Below are 16,561 nucleotides of genomic sequence, written 5' to 3'. Positions count from 1 at the left end.
CTCGCTCTAGTGCGCCCTGTTGCTCCGTATCGCCGCTTAGGGTAGGCGTTAGGGTCGTAGATGGGGTTCGGCTTGTTAGTTGGGTCAGTGCGAGCTTCGAGTGGCTGGCGTACCGCCTAGTGCCACCATCCACCGTGCCAGCGAGCACGAGGCGTCTTGGGGACCTATCCGGTACAAAGGTGAAAAGATACGAGGACTCAGTTGCAAAGTCATTGTCTATAGAAATAGTATGTGTAGTGTTTGCGCTATTGTCTGATAATGCGAGGGCGTTTTTGCAATAGTGCCAGTGTGCGTGGGCTCCCCGCCACAGGCCGCGCACCGCCTGGGCCACGTTGGGCCAAAATCAGTTTATTTTTTTTGGGAAAATAGAAATAGCTTTTTATTTTAATTCTGAGCTAAAGTTTAGTAATTAATATAAAATAATGTTGATATCCAAAAATTATGAAACTAATTTTGTTAGGTTCTCAAAAACATTGTCTACCTGTTAGTATAGTTAGTTCATACATATCTGTGTGGTTGCTAAGGAGCATTAAAATAGTTGAGATGCTTAGTATTATTTTGATTAATAATTATAGGAATTTTTGTGGTAGATTGGTGATAACAAAAACCCTGAAATTTTTATAGTAGCTTCATTGTATTATTATGTGCTCACTGTAATTTTTGTAGCCCTAGAATAGACTACTTAATATGGTAGCTAAATACCCATTAAGGCTAAAGAAATAATGGCATGATATTGGTTTATAAAAGTTAAGCACTTGTTGGGTGAACTTGAAATCTATTTGGTAGAGATAATGATTAGCTTAGTATCTTAGTCATTAGAGCAAGCTTAGTAGCTTAGCATGTGTATTCTTATTTTAAGAGTTGTTGTTGCCAAAATACTAAGTGTTGCATCATCATTGCATGCATGTAGAGAACGAGTTGGTGGAGTTTGTGACCACCGGAGAGCAGGAATACGAGGAGTACGAGGAGGAGGTTCTTGTATAGGAGGAAGCCCCATAACCACCGACGACTGACATAGCTGACAATCAGCCTGCCCAAGGCAAGCCCCGATGCATAACCCTTATTTTGAATAATCAGTGGATATATATATATATATATATATATATATATATATATATATGTGATGTGCATTTATGTTACAACATTTATATTGAAACTACATGCATAGATAAACCTACCTATGAGTCCTACTAGCATAGGTCGAGTAGCTGCTATGCTTAAGCTATCGGTAGCATGAGTAACCTGCCATTACTCACAATAGGTAATTATTATTATTACTCTTATGATAAAATGGTGAAACAAAATAGAGATCGGGTAGGGATATGGTATGTGTATTGATGGGTGTAATAGGTTGTGTTCTGTGACCAACGGAGCATAACTTGGTTACACTATTTTCCCTGTTCATGTCGGTTAAGGACCGTCCATTGTTGTGGATGGTAGTCAGGTCACAGACTTATTATCCTAAGCACATACTTACTTATGAGAGCGGGAAGGCTCGTTGCTCTCTTGTCGTGGGTTCTGACTCTTTCTAGACCAACTGATTAGAGATGGGGATGGTGGAGGTCTAAGCACTACACTGAGTCTGAAACTCAAGAGTGGGGGCTTGGAGTCTAAGTTTGGACGGGGACCTAGACCCCTTGACAGGAGAGTGGTGGGTTGTTCTTGCTTGTGCCTGGGATACAAGCGGGGCGTGTGTTTTAGGATACCTAGCTGGGATACATTGGTTCATGAATCATCGTGTGATATGGTACGACTTGGCTATGGTCTAGCACCATAGTAAGAACTAGAAGATGAAAGGGGATGAATGAATCTGATTACTCAACTCTTGCTTGAAAGTAGAATAGATGCTTACATAGAATGGTTAGCTAATGAACTAATCATGACTGCTAATAAAACACATACATAAGGATTCACTACTAGTAATGCTTTTCACAAAAAGGAAACCTAGCAAACCATAAAATTTATCATATCCTTTGGAGTCAGAAAATTATTCTCACTAGTCAGGTAAGTCTTGCCAGTACATTGTGTACTCAGGGTTTATTTACCCCTATTGTAGGTGTAGCTTGAGGAGTGGCTATAGTGTGGAGGATTCTTCTAGTGGGCACAGATGGATCCTTGTATCTTATCGTTAGATGTTTATTTTAATTCTGCTGTTTAAATTCCGCACTCTAAACTTGGTGTTGTAATAATGCATTTCTGAGAACTCTTGTTGTAGAAAATAAACTAAGTATTGTAAACTCGTTCTCATTATTGGATTCTGGATGAAAAATGTGGATTATTCGAGTTCTCTCTTGGGGTGTGCTCAACGGAACCGCCTGGTGTAGCTTACTTTTAGGGTGCTTAGTGTCTAGTAGAAGACGCCTTAGAAGGTGTGTTATTTTGGGCGATTCTACCACAGCATGTCGGGCATCATCCCATACAGCGGGAGGACACGCACCATCAGCAGCGCCACCCTCCTTGCGTGATACCCCCCGATGACGTCGGCCCTATGGAGGCCATGGGTCTTTAGGAACATGATGGCCTCGAGGAGGTTGCGCATCCTCTTCTTCTCCTTGAAGGGTGGCCCCCACGGCCATGACGGTGGTACCTCTTCGACTAGGCGCCTAGAGAAGACTGGCAAGGGAGTGGTAGGGTCGTTCTTTAGGTAGAACCAATGCGAGTGCCACCCCTTGTTGGATCTAGAGAGCTAGTAGGGCATGTACTCGGCCGCCCACTGCCCCCAAAGGTGGATGCCCACGCATCCCATTGGCACCGGGGTCTTTTGGCCTCTCTCCTTCTTGATCAAGGAGATGGAGAAAAAATATCTCCATAGCCCGAAGTGAGGCTCGATCCCTAGGTACCCCTCGCACATCACGACGAAGGCCGTGATGTGCTGGATCCCATTAGGGTTCAAGTTCTATAGCTCGATCTAATAGTGGTGTAGCAGACCCCAAAAGAACGGGTGGGGAGGAACCACGAGTCCATGCTCGTGGAAGGGCGTGAAGGAGACGACGTAGCCATCGGGTGGTGCCAGCACATCCTCAAGGCCGGGCATAAGCCACTCCGCTACATTGGTCCTCCCATGGAGAAGACTACGCTTGATGTGGCCCTCCATGCGTGCATGGGTAACATCAGAGCGGTACCATGAATCCATAGAGGATGGAGGTGGCTGTAGAGAAGCAATGGCGGTGGCAGAGAAGCGGAAGTTATAGATCTAGGGCTCTGGCGGTGGATTAGCAAGCACGACAAATCCGAATGACGGTGGCGGAGAAACAGAGAAGGTAAGGCTGTGGTTTTGGTGTGCAAAAACATGAAGGGGGAGGCCGCTATTTATAGGATGGAGCGGGGTAAGAAGGCAAACCGTCTTCCTAGGTTCATGCGCCCGCTGCACCGTGTCACGTCACCTCCCTCCAAAGATCGTGCACACGCTATCTCTGGTCGTGCCCTCGATGGACACGCCGGATGATAGTTCGCCCGGTCGATGGGCTAAGAACCGTTGTAGGTAAGGAGGGATATAGAGCTAAAAACGCTCCTATGATCCATTCAGGACTAGGAGTTCGAAGGCTATCCCGCCAACGGGTTCACAGCCGCGTTAGGGCACCCTTAGAGTGAGAGGTGGAAAGGGATGGGCCCACTTGTAGCTAGTACCCGGGCAAACGAGCATCGCAGACATCCTGGCCCACATTCGAGTCTTGGTCGGTTCCTCGTCCATAGTTTTTCCTCGAAGAAAGGCAACGAGCCCTTGGGACCGGCCGAATGGACCCGAGAACTATATGGATTGGCCACCAAGAGTCTGGAGTTGGTCACCAGCTGACCCATGCCAGACCCCATGAACGGGAAGCCATGGTCCCACTTGGACTAGCCCGTTAATAGCTCACTGAGCACCATGTTTCGTCCATCGAGGAAAAACATGGCATGGCTCAGCCCCTCTGTTTTATTAAAAACGATTGAGGGATGACGATCACAAAGACGAGCCGACCCTTGATCGAACCCCTGCTACACACGGGGCTCGAGGGAAGTTGGACTCGTAAGGAGACCAAATGCGCGGTCGCAGTACGATGATGGACCGATCGGATCCTAGGGGACCAGAATCAAGAAAAATCTTTTCGACCTCCTGAATCCTATGGTTACATTCCCCCAAGAAGACCGATCACGACAAAAGGGAATCGTCATCCTACTAGGACATGTCGCGGGCTACAAAAAGAAGGTCAAGGAGTATTCTACTCCTCCGCAAGCTCAGGGCTACTCTCGGGTATCAATATTAGGGATACCCAAAGCAAGGAAGTGAGAGCCCACGCTAACTTCCCCGGATGGCTTGAGACGTATTAAAAGGTCTCGTCTGACCCCAAGGACACGGGCTCTGTCTCACCAGAGGCCACGGGCTCCATCTCGCCTGACCTCGAGGTCGTGGGCTCCGTCTCGCCTGACCCCTTGGGTACGAGCTCTGTCTCACCCGACCCCAAGGACGCGGGTTCCGTCTCGCCCAAGGTCATGAGCTCCATCTCGCCGGACCTCGAGGACGTGGATTCTATCTCATTCGACGGGGACCCATACCACCGCCAACCACTCCAGGTCTAAGTGTATGGGCCTAGGTCAAAACTCTAATGCTAGGAAAGAGGCTGGCATGTCTTGATGTAACCTGTGGCCATAACGGGTCATACCTGGGGATTCACATCAAGAACAATGTCGGGCGTGCTAGTGCTGTTTTGCCTAATCCTCATACGGACACTGACAGGCACGTCAGTTCACCACGATGTCCGCCGGGATGGAGTGGGACGCCATGACCGGCAGATGATGCCTATGTATGGCACTAGTGATGAACAGGGCCACGACATGGAGTCATCCCTGCTGACATCTATAAGATCGGCGGGACCCGCATAAAGGGGCAGAAGGACCCATCAACCCCGGAAGCCTTCTTCTCTCTCGTTCTTCTCCTTTTTCTCCTTTGTAACCCGTGCTTTCCCTTCGTCTATAAAAGAGAAAGTAGGAAGCCCCATAAAAGGGGGGATCTTGACAAAAGAGCACGACACGAGAACACGGCTGAGCGGCAAGCGAGCTCTCAGCACTTGTTCACTCCTTCCACCAGACTTGGGATCCTCTCCCTCTCTCGCCTGTTTGTAACCCCTACTGTAAACTAAGTGCCGGTAACATGAGCAACAGCGAATTGGACGTAGGCACGTTCCGCCTGAATATAAATTTACGCATCGGTGGTCCAAAAATACCGACACCCGGTGCCACGAAATGATTAAAAACTACGATGGGTCGAAATGCATTTTATTCTTTGTATTAAAAAAGTATTGCATGACCGAATAATTCAAGGAGGGTGCACAACGAGGAGGGTCCTTTTTAGTAGATGACTTGTCGGGCGATTAGAGCATAACTTCTTTGGTAAAAAAAGAACTTGAATAACTTTGTTTTTATGAAGGAGTCGCCATTTTCTATCAGGAAGGCTATGTCAGAGAAGATGATAGATTCAAGGGACAATTGTCTATTGGATATCCAAAGTGATGGTCCTTTGCTGGCTGACACTCACTTTAGAGCATTTTGCCAGAAGACACTCTGGTTCGATAAAATTAGGCTATAGGACACCATGGACCGGTTACAGCCGGTTGAGAAGAGAGAACAGTAGTGAAATGACATTCTTGCCCCTGCCGCTTTCTTCTTCCTCTATCCCTTTCTCTTTTTTCTGTTTCCTGTCATGGCGGAGGGCATCTTCTTCGCACGGCGCGGCGGCAGTGTCGATGGCGGCGAGGGGTGGCGTGTGCAGTGTCATCAGGTGCTGATGGCAGCGAGGGGTGGCACGTGAGTGGCGCGAGGAGTGTCGCCTCGTTTGCGAACGTGCCGAGCCAGACGGAACGCGTGCGGAGCAAGGCGACGGCCTCGACCACGGAGGCGCCGCTGATGACGAGGTCATAGACGACGAGCAAGGTCTGGATGGCCTCGTTCTGGAGGGGTCACGGCGCTGCGGTGCCTCGCTCGGGCTGGCCTCCTTCTTCCACTTCTCGTCGTCGAGCAGATGCGCTGGGCACGCCGCTCCGCCCCACACCGGCCCCATCGTGCCGCACGTGCTGGCCCTGCAGCGCCGCCCAAGCCAGCGGCTGTGCTTGAAGCGCCGCCCCATGCTGGCCCTGGCCCGTCGTCCCCAACGCCCACGGCTCGCGCTGGTCGCGCCGCCCCACGCGAGTGGCCGTGCTGGCCTCGCCCCGTCATTCCGCAGGGTGCACGCCGGTACCACAAGTTGAAGACGCTAGCTTCGCTTTAGTGGCTTTAGCGCATCTCGGCCGGATCCATGCAGAGCTTGAGCGCCGGCGGCATCTCGGCCCACAGCGCGTCCACCTGCTTGCCGCGGGCCTCCACGAAGCCTAGGAACGCCCCGGAGTCCTCTTCATGCGTAGGCTCTCGGCGAGGCCCTCGGCAGTCACGGCGTTGGAGGGTGCGGGGGCATCGATGGAGGCCTCCCGATGGTGGTGCGCGCGTCGAAGGCCCTACGGCGGACGCAGAGCTAGAGTAGTTGTGCTCAGCGGGCGGCTCATCGGCTGCCGAGGCGCCGGCTAGGCTGCGGGGACAGGAAACGGAAAAAAGAGAAAGGGAGAGAGGAAGAAGAAAGCGGCAGGGGCAAGAATGTCATTTCACCGTTGTTCTCTCTCCTCAACCGGCTGCAACTGGTCCGCGGTGTCCTGTAGCCTAATTTCACCGAACCAGAGTGTCTTATGGCAAAATGCTCCAAAATAGATGTCCGCCAGCAAAGGACCATCACTTTAAATGTCCAACAGACAATTGTCCCTGGATTCAATGGCCTAAAAACCTTGTTGGCCTCTCAGTTAACCTAGTATAAATAAATAGACATAGAGTTTATGATTTGGTTTACTCGCTTCTTAAACTGGTACCGCTTCTGTGAGTGGCGACACACCATACAAAAGGTTGTCAATCATCTTATATCTTGACCCCTTCATTACCTTTACTATGTATATAGACATAGGTCACATAGTGTATATCTACGTAAATAGCAAAAGTCACATATCTAAAAAAAATCAAAACATCTTATATAATTTAAAATGGTGATAGTATTTATATACCAAAATTGTGGGGGCAATTTTTATGGTCTTTTGCTAAATTGCTAAATAGTTTTTAGCTGTTTGGATATGAAGATTTTGATCTGGAATGCTGATGCAAAAAAAAACATATATCCACTTCTGGCTACGAGCCTACGACCCAGACATCATCCCAAGGAAAAACGCAAGCCCACCACTCGCCCTCCGTGCATGACTGGGCGCCCGATCACCGTCGACTCGAGCCTTCTCGTTGCTGCAGCTTCTTCTCAAGGCTTCGCTTGCGTTGCGTCATCATGTATTTGAACTCGCGGTAGAGATTTCGGCACGCAAAGCGGCATCGCTATGACGTTATCGCCGGACTCGGAACTCGGAAGCCCTCGACGTGTGGTCGTGTGGACCGTGGAAGTGTGGAGTGGAGGTGCTGGGTTGTTTATCTGGCAGTTGCCATCGCCTCATAGCGTAGCGGATAAGCGCCTGGGCCTGGAGCAACTCACGTGATCGGTGCATAGATCTCAACGTGACGGCAGTAGTATTATACTAGAGCAGGGCACGACCGATCAGTGGCCAGCAAACTTGCTACAGGCCACTGGCAGGTCCGTACTTTGCACGTGGAAGTGTCGTTGGGACTGATTTTGAATACAAATTCCATAGGAGGAATATCAGGTGCGCCTCTCCTTGTTTACTCGAGGTCTCAGCATCTCAGCTCTCGGAACAACAGTTTGTCATGAGGTGTAAATCTCAGTACCATATTGTTCAGTAGTAATTACTATGGCATTCAGAACTTATCAGATGACCCCCACTTGTACCATAAATAATGGTGATACTGATACAAGGAATGAGAGGGCGAACCTAGCAACAATCAACGTATCAACAACCACATCACATGGATCAGCAATGCATAATGCTCTGTTTGTGTTTGGTATAACTGAGTTCTCAAAGGACTGGATGCCTGCCAAAAGCGTTGCCCACCTCAGGCAATACCTTCCAAACTATCAATCCAGTTTTCCAATTAACAATTGGCATACAAAGGTAACAGTAAGCAAATACAACAGTTACTTACACTTTTGGAAGAAAAAAAAGACTGTATTTTCTACAACAAAGCCCGCTCCCGAAAACTGCTGCTCAGTGTTTCCTATCAACAGCATAAAACCTCGGCAGTAAAGCCTAACAAAGTAGTACTCCGTGGTAATTACTGTATATAAGAGCTTTTACCCTAACTTGTTTGATGTAGCTCTTGGCACATTCAACTACAGGCTATAGCTGTGCTGCAAGGATCTCATTCCATGTATCGGGTACGCCAGGAAGGCACCAGTGCAGGCAATCTTGAACGCCCGGCGTGGCCTTGATACTATACCGTGATATATGCCCTTCATCCCTCAAACGTGACAGGGCAGTGACATCCAGAAGCTTGATCCTGGTTCCCCTCACCGCACCCTCGGCGTCACCATCCTCGGAATGGTTGAGGTGAATGCCACTTCCCTTGGCCAAAGGGTTTGTGTTGTCACAGCTGCCTCCGGTGTTCCAATCCCCATTAAAGAAGTGCCGAGGCGATATTGACCTGTAGAACACCTTCAGCTGGGGGTGGTGAGGGAGCTGGGCATCCATCCACTTGACGATACTGTGGATGGTGAAATTTTTGGCCTTCCAGATGACAGCAATGTTCCTGTTGTTGTTTGGTGCTCCACCAAGATACATCTCCCACTTGTTCGCCCTTAGCTTCCCTCGGTTCCAAGTGGTGACCAGTGTTAAGAACCAGAACATGGAATCTGTGAAGGTTGTTCTTCAGAAAAGCAGGTGGTCGGTCAAGGTGCATGGCATAACTGGTTGCTCCTATCTGATGGATTCAGAGGCTCCAAATCACACAGTGTTGACGACCAATGGTATAAAATTGTCGTGTTGGTGCTCGGGAACCGATAGGCCCAGCCATCTGGCCTTTTTGCACCTGGTGCTAGCACAAAGCCATACTGTGCACCAACATCTTCCACATCTGGCCGCTGCTTTTCCACCAGTGACCATACACATCATTGATTGAAACATCTGCCTCCCTAAAGAATCACCCACATAAGCAACGGTTTTATCCTGCATTCTGAAATATATCCAAATTAGTATTTCCATATTGACTCAAAGATGTAGGCCAAACAGTGCAGCACAAACCATCTCAAAATTCATCAGATATTGGCTATGGTCATGTACCTTCTCAAGAACTGAGAAGCCTCAAACTCTGGCATTTCACAAGCTTCAGGCTGCCATCTAAATTTTTCATATGCAAAATCTGTTCGCTGGGTTAATCTGCAGGACCAACTCTCTGAAAGCCACTGTTTACAACCAAACCCTGAGTATAGTGGTCTACGATTGTCAGAAACCCACTTTCCATTCCTGTAGTTACATTCTGTAGGATAGATGAAGCAAACATCAGATAGAAATTAAAGCCAGATAACCTGCACGCTAGCTAAAGCACAAGTAAACTGAACAGGGAATAATCTTCTCGTTTAACATACAAAGACAATATGAGGAATATGCCAACAGAGAAAACAATCACATTTGTACGCTCACATAGAAATAAATCCATGGTCTCTCTGGTAGTCACACAAGATCAGTATACCTTTCTTCTCAGGAGGTGGCACTTCATTTCCATCTGCAACATCAACAGAATAGCCTATCGTAGACAACGGTGGTGGTGCACCACTAACTTGCCTTTTCTACTTTACCTACTGACTGAGGCAATGGATCTGCACTTGGAAAGTTTTCTTCTGAGGATGTATGCTGATCTACAAACTTCGAGTTAGCTGCAAAAGTTTGAAAGAAAATGAGAATGGAGGTAGATGTGATAAGAAGAAACTTAAGAGTGGTAATGAGTCTGTGTGCTTAAGATGACCTGGATGAGTCAAAACCAATGGATCTGGTTGGAGGATTTCGGAATCATAGTATGTGCCCTTCTCCCATTTCCAAAGAAGAAACAACATGAAAAATGCAAGAATGACAAGTTTAAGCTGCTTGAACCGCAAACCATTTATACTTCCAAGCCTCATCCTTTCTATTGGTGTTCTGGAAATGTTCTTCACTTTAAAGTTGATGAGTGCTTACGAACCATCCATACAAAAAAACAGGAAAAATGTTGTAAACCTGTTTCAGAAAAGGTGAACTTAGAGGTACAGTATATCAGTAGGAGCACAAAATCTCTAACAGGTAACAGTTGCAGCACCACCGCAGAAAATCAACAACTAGGTAAGCAATCGGTTCCATCTTCTTAACAGCAACGCAAATCTAACAAACTCGCCCATGGCCCACCCCCTAAAAATCCATCTGATTTGATCCAGCACTTAGGAGTAAACACGGCAAACAAATGAAAACAAAGACCAAGGTCTGATCACAATAGGCCGCGTTTGAATCCTAAATAAAACTGTTCGTCGACAATCACAACCGAGCTCATATAATAATCTGCGGCTAAACGGAGTCGCGTCCCGAACCAAATCCAACGGGAAAGGGAGGGGAAAACGCGAGGATTGGACCGCAGCCTCTACCCCGTAAGCTAGATTTACCGTCACCGACCCTTGAAAAATTACACGCGGATGGGAAATTATCATTTCCCTTCGATTCCAATCCCTGGAAAATGCGAGCGAGATAACCAATAATGCAGCAGATAATTTCCTCCGCTAAGAGCAAGAGAGGGACTCACCGGGCCGCGTCTGGCTGTGCCCAACCGAGACTCCACCGCAAACGCTCGGCTGCCGGACCGAGAAAAGGAGGAGGAAAAAGAACCATCAGCCCACCAATAAAAAACGACGGGGAATCTGAGGAGACGCTCCGTGCTGCCTGCCGTACCTCAGACTGGGGTTGCCTCCCCGCTAGATCGAGTATTCGAGTGGCTCCTTTCCGCGTCCGCCTCCGGCCTCCTCCAGCGGCCGCTCGTGGTCGGGGACGTACGCAATGAATGGGGGAAGGGCGACGGGCCAGGGGCCACTGCCGACCTGCCGTCCGACGGGAGAGGCGGCCCGGGGTACGGACTGAAACAGTAACAGCGATTCAATTGCAGGTGAGAGGTTAGGGCTTGCCGGTGTTCTCTCTTTGATCTGCTGCTAGGAGTAAAACCAAATTCCCATTACTTTTATCACAGAGAGAAAGAAAGTTTTTCTTTGCGAGGAGAGAACGGTGCCGTGGATCCACGTTGTCCCGGTCCCGGTGTGGAGTTGCCGTGCTGTGCAACGGCTCGCTTTCGCTTCTCTTCTCTCCAAACTTTTTTTTATATAAAAAAGAAAAACGAGGCGTTCCAGCCTACGGTCCATCGTGCCGCCGAGACGCGAGAAGGGTCCGTCGCTCCCCATCTAGGACCAATTATTCTGTGCTTTATACGTTTGCTTTTGCTGTACTCTTTGTGTGCTTTCTACATAAATGTGTTGTGTGTTATGTTTATGAACACCTTTTGCTCTTTGGACTATTTGATTCCACCTTTCAATTATATTTATTGGATTTAGTCCTTACGGGGATTATTGGTACGACCAATGGCCTCTTTGAATTGCGGGATTTTTCTATAAGCCTACCAACAATTTTTGAAATATTTGTTGGGTTTAGTCCTAACGGGGATTACTGGTACTAGCAACTCTAAAGGGCCCTTTGAATTGTAGGATTTTTTTTGTATCATGTGTTTTTCTAAAAAATAAAATGATTTATGTGAAAAAAATTTACATGGTTTCCGTGAAATTCATGCATTCCAAAGGCAACCTAAGTAGTTTTGTTTGTTCTTCCATTTGTTTGGGTAGTTCATTACTATAAAGTATATTCATGTAGAAGCAAATTTAAAACACAATTTAGTAGCCCTTATGTGTGTTAAATATATAGGGTACTTTGGAAGGCGTTGTGCTTTCAATGGCAAGCGATGTTCCCATCGACAGCGGGGCGTCTTTATTGACTTCGTCAATCTCGAAATTTATCGGCACAGTCTTTCGAAGGTACTCATAGGGGTATACCTGTGTTCATAGGGGGTGACTGTGCGTGTGTTGAGCGTATGCGTCTGTACTGTGGCAGAACCACCCGAAATAGTGTACTTACGGAGGCGCTCGTCTTCCACCAGACACTAAGCACCCCTAAAGCAACTACAACGAGCGATATCCGTCGGGCACACCCCGAGGGAGAACCCGAAAGATCCACATTTTTCCCAAGGATCCAATAATGAAAACGAGTTACAACACAAGTCCATCTCATACATTAGAGTTTCTTAAAAGTACATTATTACAATACCAAATACAGAGTTCAGAATGATAAACAGCGGAATATTAAAAGATAACATCTAGCGATAAGATAACGAGGAGTCCGTCTGAGCCCACCAGATGGATCCTCCACACAAGACACTCCTCAAGCGTCACCTGCAACAGGGATAAATAAACCCTGAGTACACAATGTACTCGCAAGACTTATCCGATCAGTGGGAATACTTTCCCGACTCCAAAGAATATGCTGGGCTTTATGGTTGCTGGTTCTCTTTAGCCAAAAGCAGAACTAATAGTGGATCCTTATTGATACATTATTATCATCAGCCGGATTAAGTTTTATCTAGTCAATCTATATAAGCACATGTGCTACTTTCAAGCAAGAGTTGAGCAATCGTTACTGTTCCTTCTCCTTTTCCACTTCCAGTTCTTACTACGGTGCTAAACCGCAGACAAGCCGTACCGGATAACCCGGCGATTCGTGAATCAATGTGCCCAGCTGGGTGCCCCGAAGACACACGCCCCGCTTGTACCCTGGGCACAAGCGGGACTAACCCACCACTCTCCTGTCCCGGGTGTCCAGGTCCCCGTCCAAACTTGGACTCCAAGCCCCCGCCTCTGAATCCCGAACTTAGTGCGGCGCAAGGACCTCCACCACCTCCTCTTCCCATCAGTCGGTCCGGAAAGAGCCGGATCCGTGACAAGAGAGCAGCAAGTCTTCCCTGCGCCCATACCCAAGTATGTGCTCAGGACAATAATCTGTGACTTGCCTAGAGTCATATGCAACGACCGGTCCTTAATCGACACAGACAGGGAAAAAGTGTAACCAGGCTATGCCCTGTTGGCCGTAGGACACCACCCCTCACACCCACCAGTACCAAATCCACATCCCTATCCGGTCACCATTTTTCCTTTCCATTATTTCATCATGATATCATAGTGTAATCACCTATTTGCGAGTAACGGCAGGTTACCCACGCTACCGACATCCTGAGCATAGCAGCTACTCGACCTGCACTAGTAGGACTCATTGTGGATATATCTATGCATGTAGTTTCCATAAAATGCCTGTCACGCAAATGCAGATCATATAAATATATTCAGTGATCATTTAAAAATAGGAGTTATGCACCGGGGCTTGCCTTGGGCAGGTGCCGAGTCAGCAAAGTCAGTACCAACAGGCTCCTGGGCTCCCTCCTGTGTGAAAAGCTCCTCCTCGTACTCCTCGATCACCTCGTCGTACTCTGGATCACCGACGGGTACGAAGTCTACCTGTTCGTGATCTACATGAAATGACGATGCAATGATTACACTATGGCAATAGCAATTCTCAATGCAAAAGTACCTCTATTACATTACTAAGCGAGGTCTTCCTACTAAAGTCTAAGCTATATACCAGTACTACTAACATGTATGACCGCGTCCTACATTCATACGATGACTACGGATATTCATACTCCTAATACCAGTTTACGATAAAGCAAGGATAATAACTACGGCATTAAACGACTCGTTCTATGGTTACCATTTTTACAGCAAGTATATAAATGCCTAAGGAACCTACGGTAACGATTTCAAAGCTAAAGTTATCGTCGGTTTACCACAACAAATCTTGCAATTAAAGATCGATATACCGCTAAGCTTTCTACTTCAAGCTTATGAGCCTATCATCCTAACCGCTAATGGTGAACTAACTGTACTAACAGGTAGGCGACATTTTTGCGAACCTAACAAACTTAGTTTTGCTATTTTTGGACAACCATGCAATTTACTACAATTTATCGAAGTTGTCTTCATAACAGGAAATAATTAAGCATTTCAAATTCCAGGAATTAATGAAAAATCGAATCCTCTTTCGCCGGCCCACCACGCGCAGCCCAGTCCAGTGCGCTATCCCGCCCTCGCGCGACAGCAATCCAGCGCGTGGCCCACGCGGAGGCGCGGCCCAGATGGCCAACGGCCCGCAAAGGGGAAGGCCTGCGCGCGTTGGTACAAATGCACGAACACCCCCAACGAACTCGGTATTTGCTACAAGCTCTATGGTACTGTTTCGCTAGTCTATCGTTTTACATCTGCACCCTCCCACTTCTTCTTCTTCACCGCGAGGAGGTCCCTGGCCCCCAGAGCGCGCACCGGCGCGACGGCACCAGGGTGTTACAAATCTACCCCCCTAAAACAAAATCTCGACCCAAGATTTTATGTGCCTAGTGTGAGAAAGGGTATGGAGTACATTTTGCGCAAAACTAACTATCCGACCCAGAGAGGAGATGGGGGTAATGCCTTGATAAGTAACTCTCTTGCTCCCAGGTGGCTTCGTCCTCTACATGGTTTTGCCATTGTACCTTGTAAAACTTTATCATCCTGTTCCTGGTCACTCTCTCCTTCTCATCCAAGATTTTTATAGGATGCTCCACATAAGACAGATCAGGTTGGAGCGGAAGTCCTTCTATTTCCACATATTCTTCAGGAACTCGTAGGCATTTCTTCAGTTGCGAGACATGAAATACATTGTGAACTGCCGAGAGAATTTTAGGGAGTTGGAGACAATAAGCAACGAGACCACACTGCTGCAACACCTTGTATGGACCCACATACCGAGGGGCTAACTTGCCATGGACACCAAACCGATGTACCCCTCTCATAGGAGATACCTTGAGATACACAAAATCTCCAGCTGCAAATTCTAAAGGCCTTCTTCGCTTGTCTGCATAAGCCTTCTGTCGACTCTGAGCTGACTTCAAGTGTTCACAAATTATATTTACTTTCTCTCGAGCCTCCTTTATGAAATCAGGCCTAAAGTACCCATGGTCTCCTACTTCAACCCAATTTAGTGGCGTCCTACACTTCTGTCCATATAAAGCTTCAAATGGTGCCATACGGATACTTTCCTGATAGCTGTTATTATAAGAAAATTCGGCCAGCTTCAAACACTGATCCCACTTCTCAGGAAAAGAGATGGTACAGGCCCACAGCATATCCTCGAGCACCTGGTTCACTCTCTCAGTTTGACCATCAGTCTGTGGGTGGTATGCCGAACTTCTGAGAAGACGAGTACCCAAACACTCCTGGAGTTTCTCCCAGAAATGAGAGACAAAAACTGACCCTCTATCAGAGATGATGGTGAGAGGAACTCCATGTAGGGTCACAATCTGATCAAAGTATAACTCCGCATACTTCTTGGCATTGTATCTAGTGCCCACCAGGAGGAAGTGGGCAGACTTGGTGAGACAGTCCACGATGACCCAAATAGAATCAAAACCAGAGGAGGTGCGGGGTAAACCCACAATGAAATCCAGGGAAATATCCTCCTATTTCCAAACAGGAATGGGCAAGGGCTGCAGATATCCAGGAGTACGCATATGATCTGCCTTGATTCTACCACAAGTGTCACACTCTACAACGAACTGGGTGATATCTTGCTTCATGTAAGACCACCAGTATAGTTGGCGTAGATCATGGTACATCTTGTTGCTACCAGGGTGGATAGATAGCTTGGAATGATGGGCTTCTTTTAGAATCTTTCTTTTCAGCTCCTCATTAGATGGAACCACCAGTCTATTCTTGTATCTCACGACTCCTAGCTCATCAATGCTAAAATGAGGTCCACGCCCTTCTGCTGGCAACTTCTTGATGTGAGGAATCTCTTCGTGATCTCCCTTCTGTTCCTGAATAATTTGCTCCAGCAATTCTGAGGTCAAAGCAATCTGAGCTAGCACCTCAGTGTGGTGGAGTGACAAGGGTATTTCCTCAACCTGATGCGACTTATGACTCAAAGCATCAGCCACCACATTGGCTTTTCCTAGGTGATAGTGAACTTCCAAATCATAATCCTTGATCAACTCTAACCATCTCCTTTGTCTCATGTTTAACTCAGACTGAGTGAAAATATACTTAAGGCTCTTGTGGTTAGTGAAGATATGCACTTTGTTGCCCAACAAATAATGCCTCCAAATCTTCAGAGAGTGAACTACAGCAGCTAGTTCTAAATCATGGGTAGGGTAGTTCACCTCGTGCTTCTTCAGTTGGCGCGAAGCATAAGCTATCACACGCCCTTCTTGCATCAGCACACACCCCAATCCTGTCTTTGAGGCATCACAGTAAACATCAAAGGGCCTCTCAATATCAGGTTGAGCCAACACAGGAGCAGTGGTCAGAAAAGTCTTTAGGGACTGAAAAGCTTCTTCACAAGCTGGACTCTAAACAAACTTAGCTTCTTTCTGGAGTAGCCTAGTCATGGGCTGGGCTATCTTGGAGAAATCAGGGATGAAACGTCGATAGTATCCAGCTAGCCCAAGGAACTGACGGATCTGGTGCACAGACCTTGGA

The 16,561-nt window shown here is 47.5% G+C and overlaps 1 pseudogene; it reads right to left on the bottom strand.

Moving 5' to 3' along the window:
• Positions 1–7,977: 7,977 nt before the first annotated feature.
• Positions 7,978–11,125, bottom strand: LOC136499279 (protein trichome birefringence-like 14; annotated as a pseudogene).
• Positions 11,126–16,561: the final 5,436 nt, after the last annotated feature.

The sequence above is a fragment of the Miscanthus floridulus genome, chromosome 13 (genome assembly GCF_019320115.1).
Source record: "Miscanthus floridulus cultivar M001 chromosome 13, ASM1932011v1, whole genome shotgun sequence".
Taxonomy (NCBI): domain Eukaryota; kingdom Viridiplantae; phylum Streptophyta; class Magnoliopsida; order Poales; family Poaceae; genus Miscanthus; species Miscanthus floridulus.
The sequence above is the reverse complement of the archived record's forward strand: the minus strand, read 5'-3'. Positions and strand labels throughout refer to the sequence as shown.